Here is a 14,011-nt window from a genome sequence, read left to right as displayed (position 1 = left end):
CCTTGATCACAAAGCCGTGTTATGCCTTACTGTTGACGTGTTTCGCTGTGGTAGAGGTGTCATCTCGGCAGGTCCGGTGTTGTTTTGGTAGTTGGCTGCAAGTGCCAGCTTGGCAGTGCAGAGTGGTCCATGTTGCAGATGAGTCTTCATAGGTGCATAGGTCTTTTACACTGGTGGATGGGAGTCAAGCCATTTCAGGCTGCTCGAGAGTGAGTCTTTGAGTCAGCTAAACTCTCATTTGCCATACTGCTCTCTCAAGTAAGCAGAGGTCCAGTTAGAGCGTTGTTTTCTTCTTCAGGAGTTTAAGTTGAGGATTCAGGCTTTGGTTGGCTTGTAGTAATCTGAGCTGAATGCCAAATAAAGTTTAACCTGACTACACTCAAATCTTCAGCAGTGTTTACTTGAAAAATAAAATGCTGTATGTGGAAACATGAGACTTAATGTTACAAATAAAACAAAAACAAAACAAACAACAAAACAACAACAAAAACTTCTGAAATACAAGGAATTTTTGGGGAAGTCTAATTCTGAGTGTCTACATGCAAAACTCACACTTCAACATTGAAGTTGTAAACACATTCCTTTCATAATGCTCAAATATTTCATAATATTTTCTGATAATAACCGTCCTGCTGTAATAGAGTGAATAACAGAGGTAAAGCAGCAATTCAGTGAGCTTAAAAGAACATTCAGAAAAAAAAAAAAAATATATATATATTAAAAAAAAAAAAAAAAATATATATATATATATATATATATGTATATGTATATATTCAAATATAAATTCAACACAACTCTTACCTCATAAGATGAAACATTCAATATAACTATTGTTTGATAATAAAAGAAAACTTCAAACTGAAATCCTTCAAACATTACATCTTTACATTCCTGTTACTATAGAAAATTCACTCTTTCAATACACTCTTTCAACACAACTATGAAAGTTATACAATTCTTCATGTATTTATATGACAAATAACATTACATAACTTGCATAATGATTAGACATTTAATTTACATGAAATTCAGGTTTGGCTCAGATTTGCAGGGAGGCTTCACAAAAGTCCTCAGCATGGCTTTGGTCTGGTGAGATAAGAGAGTCTGTGTCCCATTTAAGGTGGGAGCTGTTTGGTTTTTCTCCAGTCCAAGTGGCCTTAGGGTCAGCTTATGCTTTAGTTCAGGTCATAATTCAAATAATGATCAGAAATGGTTTCTTATTTTTTCACAGTGTTTAAATTATGGGTAATGTCCTGACACCCACTCTGCAAAGAGGTCAGTTCAGGGTCATTTTGATCATTATCATTTAAACATCCCACAGTTTAATACACCAGCAACAAGTCAGAGAGGTATGGAGAATCAGAGAAATATGATATTCTGTTTGCTTTTGGCAGGTAACATGATTAGTCACCCCTTTGTTTCAAATCTCTCTCACCCCGGTTAAACTCCCAGAATTAATGTGTTTCTTTGCATCTTCCGTTACTCTCTTTCAGATATTAGCAGCCCTGTGTTTACTGGAGAGTGGACCGCCACTGTTGCCAAAAATCTTAACGCCCTGGTTACATCCTGTGATATCATGATATCCTGTTCATTCACCCAAGTTAAAGAAAGGCTGCCCCACAAATGCAAATGATTGAAATTAAAGATCATGATGATGAAATATCTCATACACATATATATATATACATATCTCAGACAAAAACTCAAATCCTGTGTTTCATAAAGTCCATAAGGTTTGATAGTATTCAATTCATAAATCCAAAATGCCTCCCTTCTTAAGAGTTGGTTAATCAAGTTACCAAGTTACTAGGTTACAAGTTACTACTCAGCAGTTGTGCTGAGCGAACCTGAAGAGGCTACAGGCAAAACACGTTGTTCGCTCTTAATAAAGTCACAGTAAAGTCATTACAGTGTGCGGTGGTTAATTTTGATTTTCATAATTATAACTCATTTAAAAGCCTTGTTCTTAGTCTTTCACACCCAACCTGGAAAACTTTACAGCTAATTCTATTTGTTATAGTATACCACCCTCCTGGCCCGTACTCTGAACTTTTATCTGAATTCTCAGAGTTTTTATCAAACTTTGTCCTAGTAAAGGTAAAATAATTATAGTAGGTGACTTTAATATTCAAGTTGATGTCGATAATGGTGTGTTAGCACAGCATTTATCTCGTTATTTGACTCAATTGACTTCTCTCAGAGTGTAAATAAACCCACTCACTGTCTTAACCACACCCCCGACCTTGATCTGACATATGGCATCAATATTGAACATTTAATAGTCTTTCCACAAAATCCTATTTTATCAGACCATTATTTAATAACTTTTCAATTTCTATTACTAGACTACATGCCATTAGACAAAAATTTCTTCACTAAATGTCTATCTGATAGTGCTATAGCTAAATTTAAGGAAGCAAACCATCAGTACTGAATTCAATGCCATGTCTCAATACTAAAGAGGTTACTCATGCTAACTTTAGTCCCTCCCATATTGATAATGTTGTTGATAGTGCCGCAGGCTCACTGCGATTGACACTTGACCTCCACAATAATGCAGGGTGTTATTGTGCTCGCACAGTGTGCAAGTGAAAATTATTAGTAGCCCATTGATATTATTGATCGTCTGAAATTTTAGCAGTGGCGCTCATAATTTTGCAGCAGTGCGCCGCTGCTGAATGAATATAGGGGAAACACTGCCTTCTTTAATGATAAAATTCTAACTATTAGAGACAAAATGAATCACCTTTTGCCCTCAACAAGCACAGATCTATCTCCAAACACAGGAACCTTAGAAACAGCTGTAAAACCTGATGTACATTTAGACTGTTTTTCCCCTATTGGTCACCCTGAACTAACTTCAATCAGGCATTTTAGCCAACTATAGACACACTCACGTACACGCACACACACTCACATACACACACACACACTCACATATTTTTCAGTCAGGATTTAGAGAGCATCATAACAGATATAGCACTGGTGAAAGTTACAAATGATCTCCTAATTGCATCAGACAAAGGACTTCTCTTTGTACTTGTCTTGTTAGATCTTAGTGCTGCATTCGACATCACTGACCATCACATTCTCTTACAGAGACTGTCCCCAGTCCACCAGGAGATGCAAGCTAGTAGCCTAGCGACCCCTGGTGATGCAGTCCCCGACCTCAGTCCAGATGACTGCCAAGTGCCTCCATCGGCCCACCCGGTAGAAGGAGGTGCCCCTCACTCTGATGGTGCACCCCTCTCATGCTCAGATCAAACGGGGGAGGATTACTCCCAAGAGGAGAGCGGCGTGAATGCCTCCAGTGAGCTGAACGCATCGCAGAGCTTGCACCAACTCCATCACAGAACTCCATCACCACCACGAAGAGGAAGAAGTCATCCTCATCGCCATGGCAACCTGAGCGACTCTGGAGTCTCTGATGTTGCAGACAGTCCGCCGCCACATCGACGCCAACGCTTGCGCACTCGACAGCTTGAGTCCCTCACAAGCGACGTCGAATGCTTCGACTCTGATAGTCAAGATTCAGACATCGACAACTATCTCCAGGAAGTTGAACGCTACCAGGGTGAGTCACCTCACCTCACGCGTCCTGCCAGAGGGCAAGAAGACGACGCCGGAGTCCTGTGGATCCACACCTCAGGAAATGCCAACCTAGCGCTGGAAGGCAACAAGATGCCTCGCGCCAAGATGGATGGCAGAACAGGACCTCCCAGGCGCCGACCACCTCGCTGGCAGGGTGGGAAACAAAACCACAAGGGTGATGACCAGACCTTCCCCCTGACTGAGCTTTTTCAGCCATTTCCACTCCCTAGACGCATGGAGCAGCCTCCACATCGAAGGGGGGTGGACTGTACCCCCAACCCCAGCATGACTTTGCCTCAAACTTTGCCTCAGATTTCCCTCAGTAGCTGCCCAGACAAGCCTCTGAACTCTGAACTCTGTGAACTGTATGGACTGTTTCAACCTTTTCTTGTTCTCAGGAAATACGGACTGTTCCAGCCTTCCACCTGTCCCTGGAGCACATGGACTGTGTGACAACCAGGTTACTTCTAACCCACAGGGACTGCTTGGCCCTTGGGTTGCTCTGAAGATTGTGGCCAGCACCCCACTCTTCAGACCAAAGGGGGGATGTCACACGAGACGTGACGTGACTTCCTCCCATAGTCACGTCCACGTCGCAGACCGACGACGTCATCACGTCAGGCCCTGTCGCCATCTTTTTGCGCGCACACACACACACACACACACACATACATGCATTCCCCTGCATGTGTCCAACCCTGTACGTAGCTGTTGTGTTTTGTTTGGTAGGATTAGATTTTAGGATAGTTGTTTATTGAATGAAGCATTTGTTAACTTTGTTAATTTTGCTAAGTTTAATAAACACTGTTATATCTTTAAAGAGAAGTTCTTTTGTCATTATTGTGTGTAACATATTGTGGAAAGTGGCTGATTGAAGGAGTCAGAGCTCTAATTCAACCCTTCTTTGTTCACCCTTGAATGTTGATATCTCTGATATTAACATTCTAGGTGAACTCCCTTTTATGAGACTACCTTGTTTGGTTATTGGTCCCGGTTTCCGGGTGGTGCTCCGTATTTGTTAATTCATATTAATAATTCTATTAATCGTTATAATTAGTTAATTATCTTTGATAATTGATAATTATTGCAAATAATCAACTGTGTTCCTCACAGATCCAACAGTTGGTGCCCGAATTATCGATTAAGGTTAACAATATCTTGATTTCATAATTATCTATGATAATTATGAATTATTGCTAATAACCAAACGCACTAATGCCTGTCCCAACACTAGTCATATCTCTATTATTATTATCACTGTTATTGTTATTATGCTTCTCTGTGTCTCTCTCTCCCCTCTCCCCCTCCCTCGTTCTTTCTCTCTCAACCCAACCAGTCAAGGCAGATGGCTGCCCACCTAGAGCCCAGTTCTGCTTGAGGTTTCTTCCTGTTAAAGGGGAGATTTTCCTTGCCGCTGTGGTCAAGTGCTTGCTCATTTTGGAATTGTTGGGTCTCTGTAAATTAAAGAGTATGGTCTAGACCTGCTCTATGTGAAAAGTGCCCCGAGATAACTTTTATGATTTGGCGCTATATAAATAAAATTGAACTGAATTGACAAACTTACAGACAGAGCAGATCAGATCAGCAATAACATCTCTTCTCTCACCCCGGATTCATTTTTAACACATGGAAGTTTGTGTTCAGTATGTGCTCCTCAATATAAGGCACATTCTTTTTTCTGTCTGCTTGAGGAATCGAATTGCAGAGCTCCAAAGTTAGGAAGGCAGGTGTGAGAGAAAATACATGAGAAAAATGCTCATTTGGGAAGGAGATGTTCAAATTTTCTATGTTTTATGTTCTGGGCGTTAGTATATGAGATAAGGTGCTAGCATTGGATGGGTAACAAAGCTATCTTCGTTATTTACAATTAAAGTTGTTGGGCCTTATACTCCAGTGCATGAGACAAAGGCAGGCCTGCATGCAACCCACACAGCTTGATAACAGGAAAGGGCACCCAGTTGAGAACAAAGAAAGTCCATTTCAGACTCCATTACCCAATATGCACTGTTCAGTTCGCACCTAGGTGCTAAACCAGAAATGGTCGCAACTGTAGTCTCTCATTGGCAGAGATGCTCCAGCACAGAGGAAGTCCCGGCGACACAGCCCTGACGTCACCACCCCTAGGGGAAGACTTGCTGCCTCCTTGAGCCAGTTTACTGAAGGCGGTAACCCCGTGCACTTGCTTTTCCCACACCGACTGGAAGACTCTCCCCTTGCTGGACGAGACGAGACTTCGCTTGTGTTCAACCGAACACAATTACCGGATCCGAGAGAGACCACTGCTGCAACCAGCACTCTCATTGCCTGCAGATGAAGAAAAGGATTTTCTTCACGAAGACGCAGATAACTTCTCTGCCCCGCACTTCTTCAACTGAGTCGACTCTGGTGTTTTCTTCGCCACGCCGCCGAGGACCAGCTGCCGTGAAACCCGCCGAAAGCATGAGGAAGGCCCCGTCAACATCCGAGCCGAGGAACTGAGCTGGACCCAGAGACGGACCCAAACACACACCCTGCTCGCTTTCTGAAGCGACCAAGTAAGAGGCTTAAGTCTGGGCAGAGACAGTGTTATAGTGTATTATTCTCAGCATCAGTCTTGTTGTTAGCTTTTAGCTTCTTAAGCTTCATCACTATGTTTGTTGTGTGAATTGATGGACTGCCGAGTCCATTTGTTCTGCTTTACTCTGAGGAGTATTTGAACTTTGCTGCCTGTTTAGTTGTGTTCCCCACGCTAGATTGTTTTAGTGTTTGTTCCACTCGGGACAAACACCCGAGTGAGATAGTAAGTTGCTTTGTCGATCAGAAACCAGACAATGTGCGCTACAGACTACCGTCCGCACATGCGCTTTCTGTGGACAAAGGAACCGCTTCCCTCTCCGTCACGGTCGCTTTCCCTCCTCTTTCTTCCCTCTCTTTCAACTAACCCACGCACGCACGCACGCACGCACATATACACACACATCTTTTTACACATCTGATGGTCAGATAACGAGGGACACGACATTTGTTATATGCCAACAGACACATGTTTTATATGGAATTGGGTGAGTGCAAGACGATTGTCACTGCGCAATCTGAGTCAATGTGAGCCGCTCCGCCATTTTTGACATCTAGGTACACCAACACTTGGACAAACCACGTCACGTTAAAAGTTTCAACCATCGATTTGAGTCGCGAATGCACTATTGAACTACATCATCTGAGTCTCCGCCATCGATGTGTAATTTACTATCTTCGTCTGTTTGTTACAGGCTATAACATTAATACATGTGAGAAGACAGAGACCGATATGAGTTAAAAATGAGCGAATCTCCGAGTTTACTTGGAAGTTGGAAAGTTTCACCACAGTTGGGGAAAGGCTGACAAATGGAAGATTTCTCAGGCAGCGAGTAATTTCATCTTGAAAGGTAACGTAGCTATGTATTTTATGTCGATTATCATGCTTGTGCACATAATGTGTGAAAAGTGACCAGACTGAGTTTTTATTTTCTATATTTTTGCAATAAATTAATTTCATCATTCAGTATTCCAGGCATTCCTCAATTCATCATCACAAATCCTTATTTTCATTTTTCCTCTCTTAGTTTTTGAATAAAAATCTTTTTTGTATCACTACCCTTCTAAAGCACATGGGTCAGAAATTACCTGTGTTCATTCCCTGTTATTTCAGTCATGACTGAGTGTTTCTTGGTTATATCTTTGAAATAAATGTATTTTACCATTTAATAGTCCAGGTTTTCATCAAATATCTTGTTTTTGATTACCACAAATGATTATTTTCCCTTTGTTACCTTGTGAACAAAGGTAACATTTCATCTTGTTGTATTCAAGAACATTTTTTTTGACATTTCTTTTCTTTCGCACACATGAACCCAGACTACAGTGATGACACCAATAAGGACAGGAGCAGTTCCAGTGGAGGACCTCTTGAGGAGTTGAGAGGAAGATGTAGTATCCCAACACAAGACAATGAAGTAAAGTTAACCAATATAAGTTAGAAGTTGTGTTTAATTTGTTTTTGTTGGCTGTTGTATCTGTTGAGTGTGTGGACAGGAAAATGATCAGTATACTGCACTATTCACAAACATCATTCTGCCAGAAGCGCAAGTGGTTCTCAGTGGTTTGCACCTAACAACAACAACCATGTGTTGACTGTGCAAGTATTCCATCTTGGAGTTTATTTACTTGAGGGGCTACACATTTGTCCAACAATCCAACATATGGAAGTCAGGGACAAAAATACTTTAGCCTTAAACTTATTGGCATAAACTGTCACTCAGATCAGTGTTTAAGAAAGTTCAAAAGCAGTTGATCTTAGAGAGGCATGTTCAACATTAACTGTTGTCAACTGCCCCAGGGGTATATGAGAAATGCATTTGTTTTGTTATGTATGTTTTCTTTGACAGCATTAAATAAAACCTAATGTGATGTAAGGTAAAGGTCTTTACTTGTATGTTAAGCAAAAAACTTTACCCAGGAATTCTTTCACATAAACTGTTTGTTCTTCTAATAGTGTGTAATACCACAGTAAATCAGAGGCATGCATACTAGAGTTAAAAAAAAATATTTGCACAAAAACAGGCAGAACTTTTGTCTGACTGCACAAACCCCTGGCTGCATTCACCATGGGGATAAACAACTGAGGAAGTACATCAGGTGAAATGGCTGGGGTAAAGGTAAGGGTTTGGAGAAGAAGAAGGGAGAGGAAAAGCTGTGACAGAACTGACAAGTGTGATGGCTACCCTCGTATGTTGTTTGAAAAAAAAAAAAAAAGAAAAAAAAAAAGGCACAAACATCACAAAGTGTAAAATCCTGGCCTCTTTTTTGCTGCCAAAACATTAGTGGGAAATCCAAATCCAGCATCATCCTATTGGATTTGGTCTTTCAGACACTGGGCAATATTTGTTAAATATATTATTTCCCAGAACAGTGAAATGAACTCTGTCATGCAAAATATTGCTAGGACCTCGATGCTTTATCTGAGTATGTTGTCCAATGCTTCCACTTACAGACAAAACAAAGGTAACCATCACACTGTTAATAAAGCGCCGGGCTTTGTCTATCTTCTTAGGGTGGGCAGATCTCCACCAGCATCGCTTGGTGATGGCAGAGAAGATGATTTTCATCTGAGGGAGTTGTCAGTGGAGATCTTGCAGGTCCTGCTTGATCCCTGCGACAAGCTTGATGCTCTTGATGTTCCCAAGGTCATTTTCTCCACAGTGGATCACCGGGACATCTGGCACAGCTCTTCCTCTAAGGCACCAATGAAAGAAGGGGAGGAGGTTTCTCCAAACCACGCCCCCCTAGCTGAACCACTGGACCCAGGCATACAGACCAAAGTTGATCTTGATGATCTCCCTTTGTTTGTTTTTCCCCACAGCAAATGTAGCTGGTTATTTTTGGGTCCTGTTGATTGTAACACGAAAAGAAAACAGTATCACCTTTCTATGAAAACTTGGTGTTTTATTAAATTTAACATATTTTATATTATATTTCTATTTTCCATATTTTACCAGTCGGTAGTGTGTTCTATGAGGGTATAATGGATGTAATTTAATGTTAAAAAGTGCAGTTAGTTTAAATCATTCTCAAATAAAAAAAAATACATTATGCTGAAATCACAATAGGCAGATATTTCCATGATATTTATACTCACTCTTGGCCTCTGTGGAGGATGATGGCATATTTCTTTGTCGAAAATGAGGATAACAAAAATAAAATAATGACTAACTATCCATTCAAATATATTGACTCTGTATGAGAAAAGCAGGTGTGTTGCATTGCTAACCATTTGTTGTTTTAGTGCTTTTTTATGTGGCTTTGTCTGTTTTTTTGCCTACATTGTTGCTAGGTTTACCTATTTTAGTTTCTGCTTTTTCTGTCGGCCTTTGTTCCAGCTGTTTGACTTTATAAACTGTCTGAATGGAGGTCTGGGCTGGTCCTGTGCTACTGGATGCACAGTCAGATGGCAGCTGATCTATGGGAGGTGCAGAGGACCCTGCAGTTACTCCTGTGTCTGTATCCTTGACTGTAACATCAGTGATCAGCAGCACAGTGGCATATTCTATAAATAGCCATAAACTGTCAGTGTGATTAGCTGTTCTTTTTATAAGAAAGGTCGGCAAAGTTAAGAGCACAACTCTCATTGAAAGGAAACCACTCAGCACCAAATCCGTCTGTGATTACCTGTAGGAGCAATTTCTCTTTGGCTGTAGCTTGTCTTTCCACTTGGTTCGGATGTTTTTATTTGATCTGGTATTGTAGCAAGTCTAGCTGCTACCGTGAGTTCCCTCAGCATACAACACCAACACAACAGATCAGTCACAGAGAACTCAGTCCCACCAAATAATAGTTTCGACCTTCACCAAACAATCTCTGACAGTTAGCCTGTCTGTCTCTGTGATGTGCAGCAGTCATCTGAGGTCCAGCACACTACTGCACGCTACTGCATTTGAAAGGGAGAGTACAATTAGCCAACAAGCACCAGCTGTGCCAATCAATTCACCTGGCACTGCTCGCCTGAGCCATTTCTACACCTCTCTCTACTGCAGCTGAACATCAACCACGTCCACTTCCACGGATATATTTCAGAATTTTTGAGCATAAGAGCATTACTAAGCAGCGGGAGAGTAATGGAGCTTACATTTGTGCATATTTTGTGAATTTCTGTGTGTAAGGCTTCATCTATTTTTGATGTGACTTTTTTAGATCACCATGAAAGTCAGAGAGACAGAGGTCCTGTAGATTAAATCATTATGGCAGGGCATTTATTAGAACATTCTTTTACGAACATATATCCATATACTTAACATTTGAACGTCTCCTTCACAAATGAGCATTTCTCTCATGCATTTTCTCTCACAGCAGGTAAGTACAAAAAGGTTGTAGATCAGAGTCAATGTGTGGTGCTTCACTGATGTGCATTTTCAATTCTTCCACAGTATTATGAGAATGTGATTTATGTATTGTTTTAATTTTTTGTCTCATTTAGCATGTGGCTTTCTAGAGGTCTCCGAAATGAGAAAAACTGGCTTTTGATTTTGGGGAGTGAGATACTACAGAAAGACATGGAAAACTATGATGCAACATGCTCAACTCACAATAATACAGCAGGGTGCTGAATCCTTAAAGTAGTCAAAATGCAAATGCAACGGAAAAATCATTAAACAATTGATCTATTTTACAGTTAATAACAGTCGGCCATTCTTACCAAAGGTAAGAGGCAGTGTAAGGGTTTTGTATCTTCACAGATATTTTAGCAACTAGTTCTGTATTGTTCTGACCGCAAACCTTCACATATCAATGCGTCACTCATCTGATGGGTGTATTCTTGTTATTTTTGATAAGATATGTGCTTTTATTTATATGTCAGATATCATCGTGTTGTTTTTGTTCCCCTTTTTATATGTACGAATCAGAAGAGTCTAAACATGAGAAGTGAAAAACAGAACTTCACTGCTATAGGTGAGAAGTTTCCTTCATTAATTGTGTAGAATTTACACTTTAACCACATTTCACTCAGACATGCATTTTTTAAGAATTATACAAAGTCGCATTGATACTTTTTTGGCCACAATAAGGCAGAAGAAATCTAAGACAAGCTGGTCCACACACAGTTGTTTGCTAACACAACTAGCAGACACAGAGCAACTTTGTCTCATTGGACATCTGATCGCAGGCCTTTGCATTTAATAAGCATTATTTCATTAATCAATAATTCTGCTGTCATTGTGATTGGACCTCAGTATGCAGTCCACACACTTAAAACAATTAGCTAAAAGAGGCAACAAAGGTCTGAGGGCTGCAGAGAATTGTGTGATAATTCTTTGTGGGTTTGTTACTACAAGTGACCCTTTTCACATTACGTTAAATAATAATTATTTATATCGCACAGTTTAAAACAAAATTTAAAAATTGATTTAAAGTAAAAACAAAAAGAAATTATAATAAATAAAATCCAAAACATGAAAGTCAACTGAATGACAAACCATTGACATTCAGAAAACTTTGAGTGATGGCTATACTCGAGTTTCATGAAGTCATATTATCCCTTAGTTTTTTTATTCCACAGCCTTTTGACTGGACTCAAATCTGGAGCTCAGAAACCAGAGGTGCCAAAGAAACTGCTGTTTGCACAGAAAAAAACTCCCCTAATAGAAATAATACAACATATTCTTGGAACTACTGAAATTTGATCATTTCAAGCAAGAAAATGTGCCATTACTTAAGTTTTCTTGAAACTAGCATCATACTCTAGTCACTATCAAACACAATCTAACCTTAAACTAGTATTTCATATACAGTAAGCAATGAACTGTCAGAAATTCACATTAAAGATGCTTGAAACTAGAGTTTTTGTCTTTAAAGTCACCCCAGTTTATGAGTTGTGGCATGTGGCTCAATGAGAAGGATACCAGGGCCTACCTTTTAATTTGACTCAGTTTAGGAATTAATATCTTCAAGCTCTTTAGTTTGTGGTCTGATTTTTTTAAATAAGCAAAGCAATCTTGTTCTCTCATAATAGAGATAGTAGTGTGATAACTATACAATCCACTTTTCAGACTTGTTTCTTGTCAGCTCCAGCTGAAAAATACCCTGAATACCTTACTAAGACAAATAAAGACCAGTTACCTTGAATTAATTCCATTATGTATAGTGCATATGGTGCTTGACAAGATTATTTGTCTTTGACAAGAAAAAATAAGATTTAATCATCCTAAAATAATATATAACTTTCCTTTTTGCAGTGTGGACAATGAGATGAAATACACTCTGACTGCCATGAATGTTTTTTAATGAATTGGCCACTTTCAGTACTCCTTCATGTCAGATGGTGGTGCTTTAAGACTGATCAACAGCCACAGATGTCACTGAAGAGTGAAACAATGCCTGGAAACAAACTCAGTAAGTGAAGCGTGATGCAGAGTTCATGAAATTCAGTGTTTCTTCTCTTCAGATTGGTTAAAGTTAGTTCAAGTTGAAGCATGTAGAAGAATTGAAGTAAAGTTTTCTTTGAGCAGAGGGAGGCTATTTTTATTTAATCTGTGGAGATGTTTTACTTGCAGCAGTTTGGTTACAGTGATGCAAATTTAACTAACAAAAGTGAGTCAAGGGTAGTAACCGCTCCCTGATTTGTCTTTCTGTCCACTATGACACTGCAGCTTAAGTCAAAGTAGAGATGCTGCCAAGTAACAAAATGGTTGGTTTTGTTTGTGAACATTTATTTGAAGCTTGGGAGATGAGGCCTAAAGCAGTCATGCTAAAATAGTTTATTAGCACTGGTCTACATGAAACAAATCTACATGAAAACAAAGTTGAAATGCAAAATACAGGGAAACTGAAAATGTTAGAGGAGAATTATCTATTGACAAATGCAACAGTGGCACACAAACTCACATTGTGATTAATAAACAAAATTACAGATACTTAACCTTTGGGCCTCGCTTTATTATAGTATCAATAGAGCATATTAGGGACTTAAAAGGTCCCCATCAAAAACTGCCATAAAAATATTATATATCAAACTTTTTTCCTCTTTGATTGAGTTAATTTTTTAACTAACTTCAGTCCTGATCATGACTACCATATATTCATTAATTTTCAGAATTTTAACCCTTGAAATGCCAGTTTTTGTGATGATACCACTAATTTTTATTAAAAAAACACATTGAAATATTTTCTATATATGAAAGGCAAGGAGGATTTTTAAAAAAAACTTTCGACTTAAAGTGTATGTAAAATGTCCTATTGAAATCACAATAGGCAAGATCTGATATCCAGATACTTCCATGATATTTATACTCACTCTTGGCCTCTGTGGAGGATGATGGCATATTTCTTTGTCTAAAATGAGGATAACAAAAATAAAATAATGACTAACTATCCATTCAAATATATTGACTCTGTATGAGAAAAGCAGGTGTGTTGCATTGCTAACCATTTGTTGTTTTAGTGCTTTTTTATGTGGCTTTGTCTGTTTTCTTGCCTACATTGTTGCTAGGTTTACCTATTTTAGTTTCTGCTTTTTCTGTCGGCCTTTGTTCCAGCTGTTTGACTTTATAAACTGTCTGAATGGAGGTCTGGGCTGGTCCTGTGCTACTGGATGCACAGTCAGATGGCAGCTGATCTATGGGAGGTGCAGAGGACCCTGCAGTTACTCCTGTGTCTGTATCCTTGACTGTAACATCAGTGATCAGCAGCACAGTGGCATATTCTATAAATAGCCATAAACTGTCAGTGTGATTAGCTGTTCTTTTTATAAGAAAGGTCGGCAAAGTTAAGAGCACAACTCTCATTGAAAGGAAACCACTCAGCACCAAATCCTTCTGTGATTACCTGTAGGAGCAATTTCTCTTTGGCTGTAGCTTGTCTTTCCACTTGGTTCGGATGTTTTTATTTGATCTGGTATTGTAGCAAGTCTAGC

General features: G+C 39.5%; 1 long non-coding RNA gene across 1 annotated transcript; it reads right to left on the bottom strand.

Annotated features, from left to right (window-relative positions):
- Positions 1–7,560: 7,560 nt before the first annotated feature.
- LOC121905332 lies at positions 7,561–14,011 on the bottom strand. The gene is made up of 3 exons (XR_006098399.1): positions 13,924–14,011; positions 13,394–13,431; positions 7,561–8,994 (listed from the first exon to the last, which is right to left on the bottom strand). It is a non-coding gene; the product is annotated as an uncharacterized LOC121905332 (long non-coding RNA).

This window comes from Thunnus maccoyii, chromosome 10 (assembly GCF_910596095.1).
Source record: "Thunnus maccoyii chromosome 10, fThuMac1.1, whole genome shotgun sequence".
Lineage (NCBI taxonomy): Eukaryota > Metazoa > Chordata > Actinopteri > Scombriformes > Scombridae > Thunnus > Thunnus maccoyii.
Note: the sequence above shows the minus strand (reverse complement) of the source record. Positions and strands in the feature narration are given on the sequence as shown.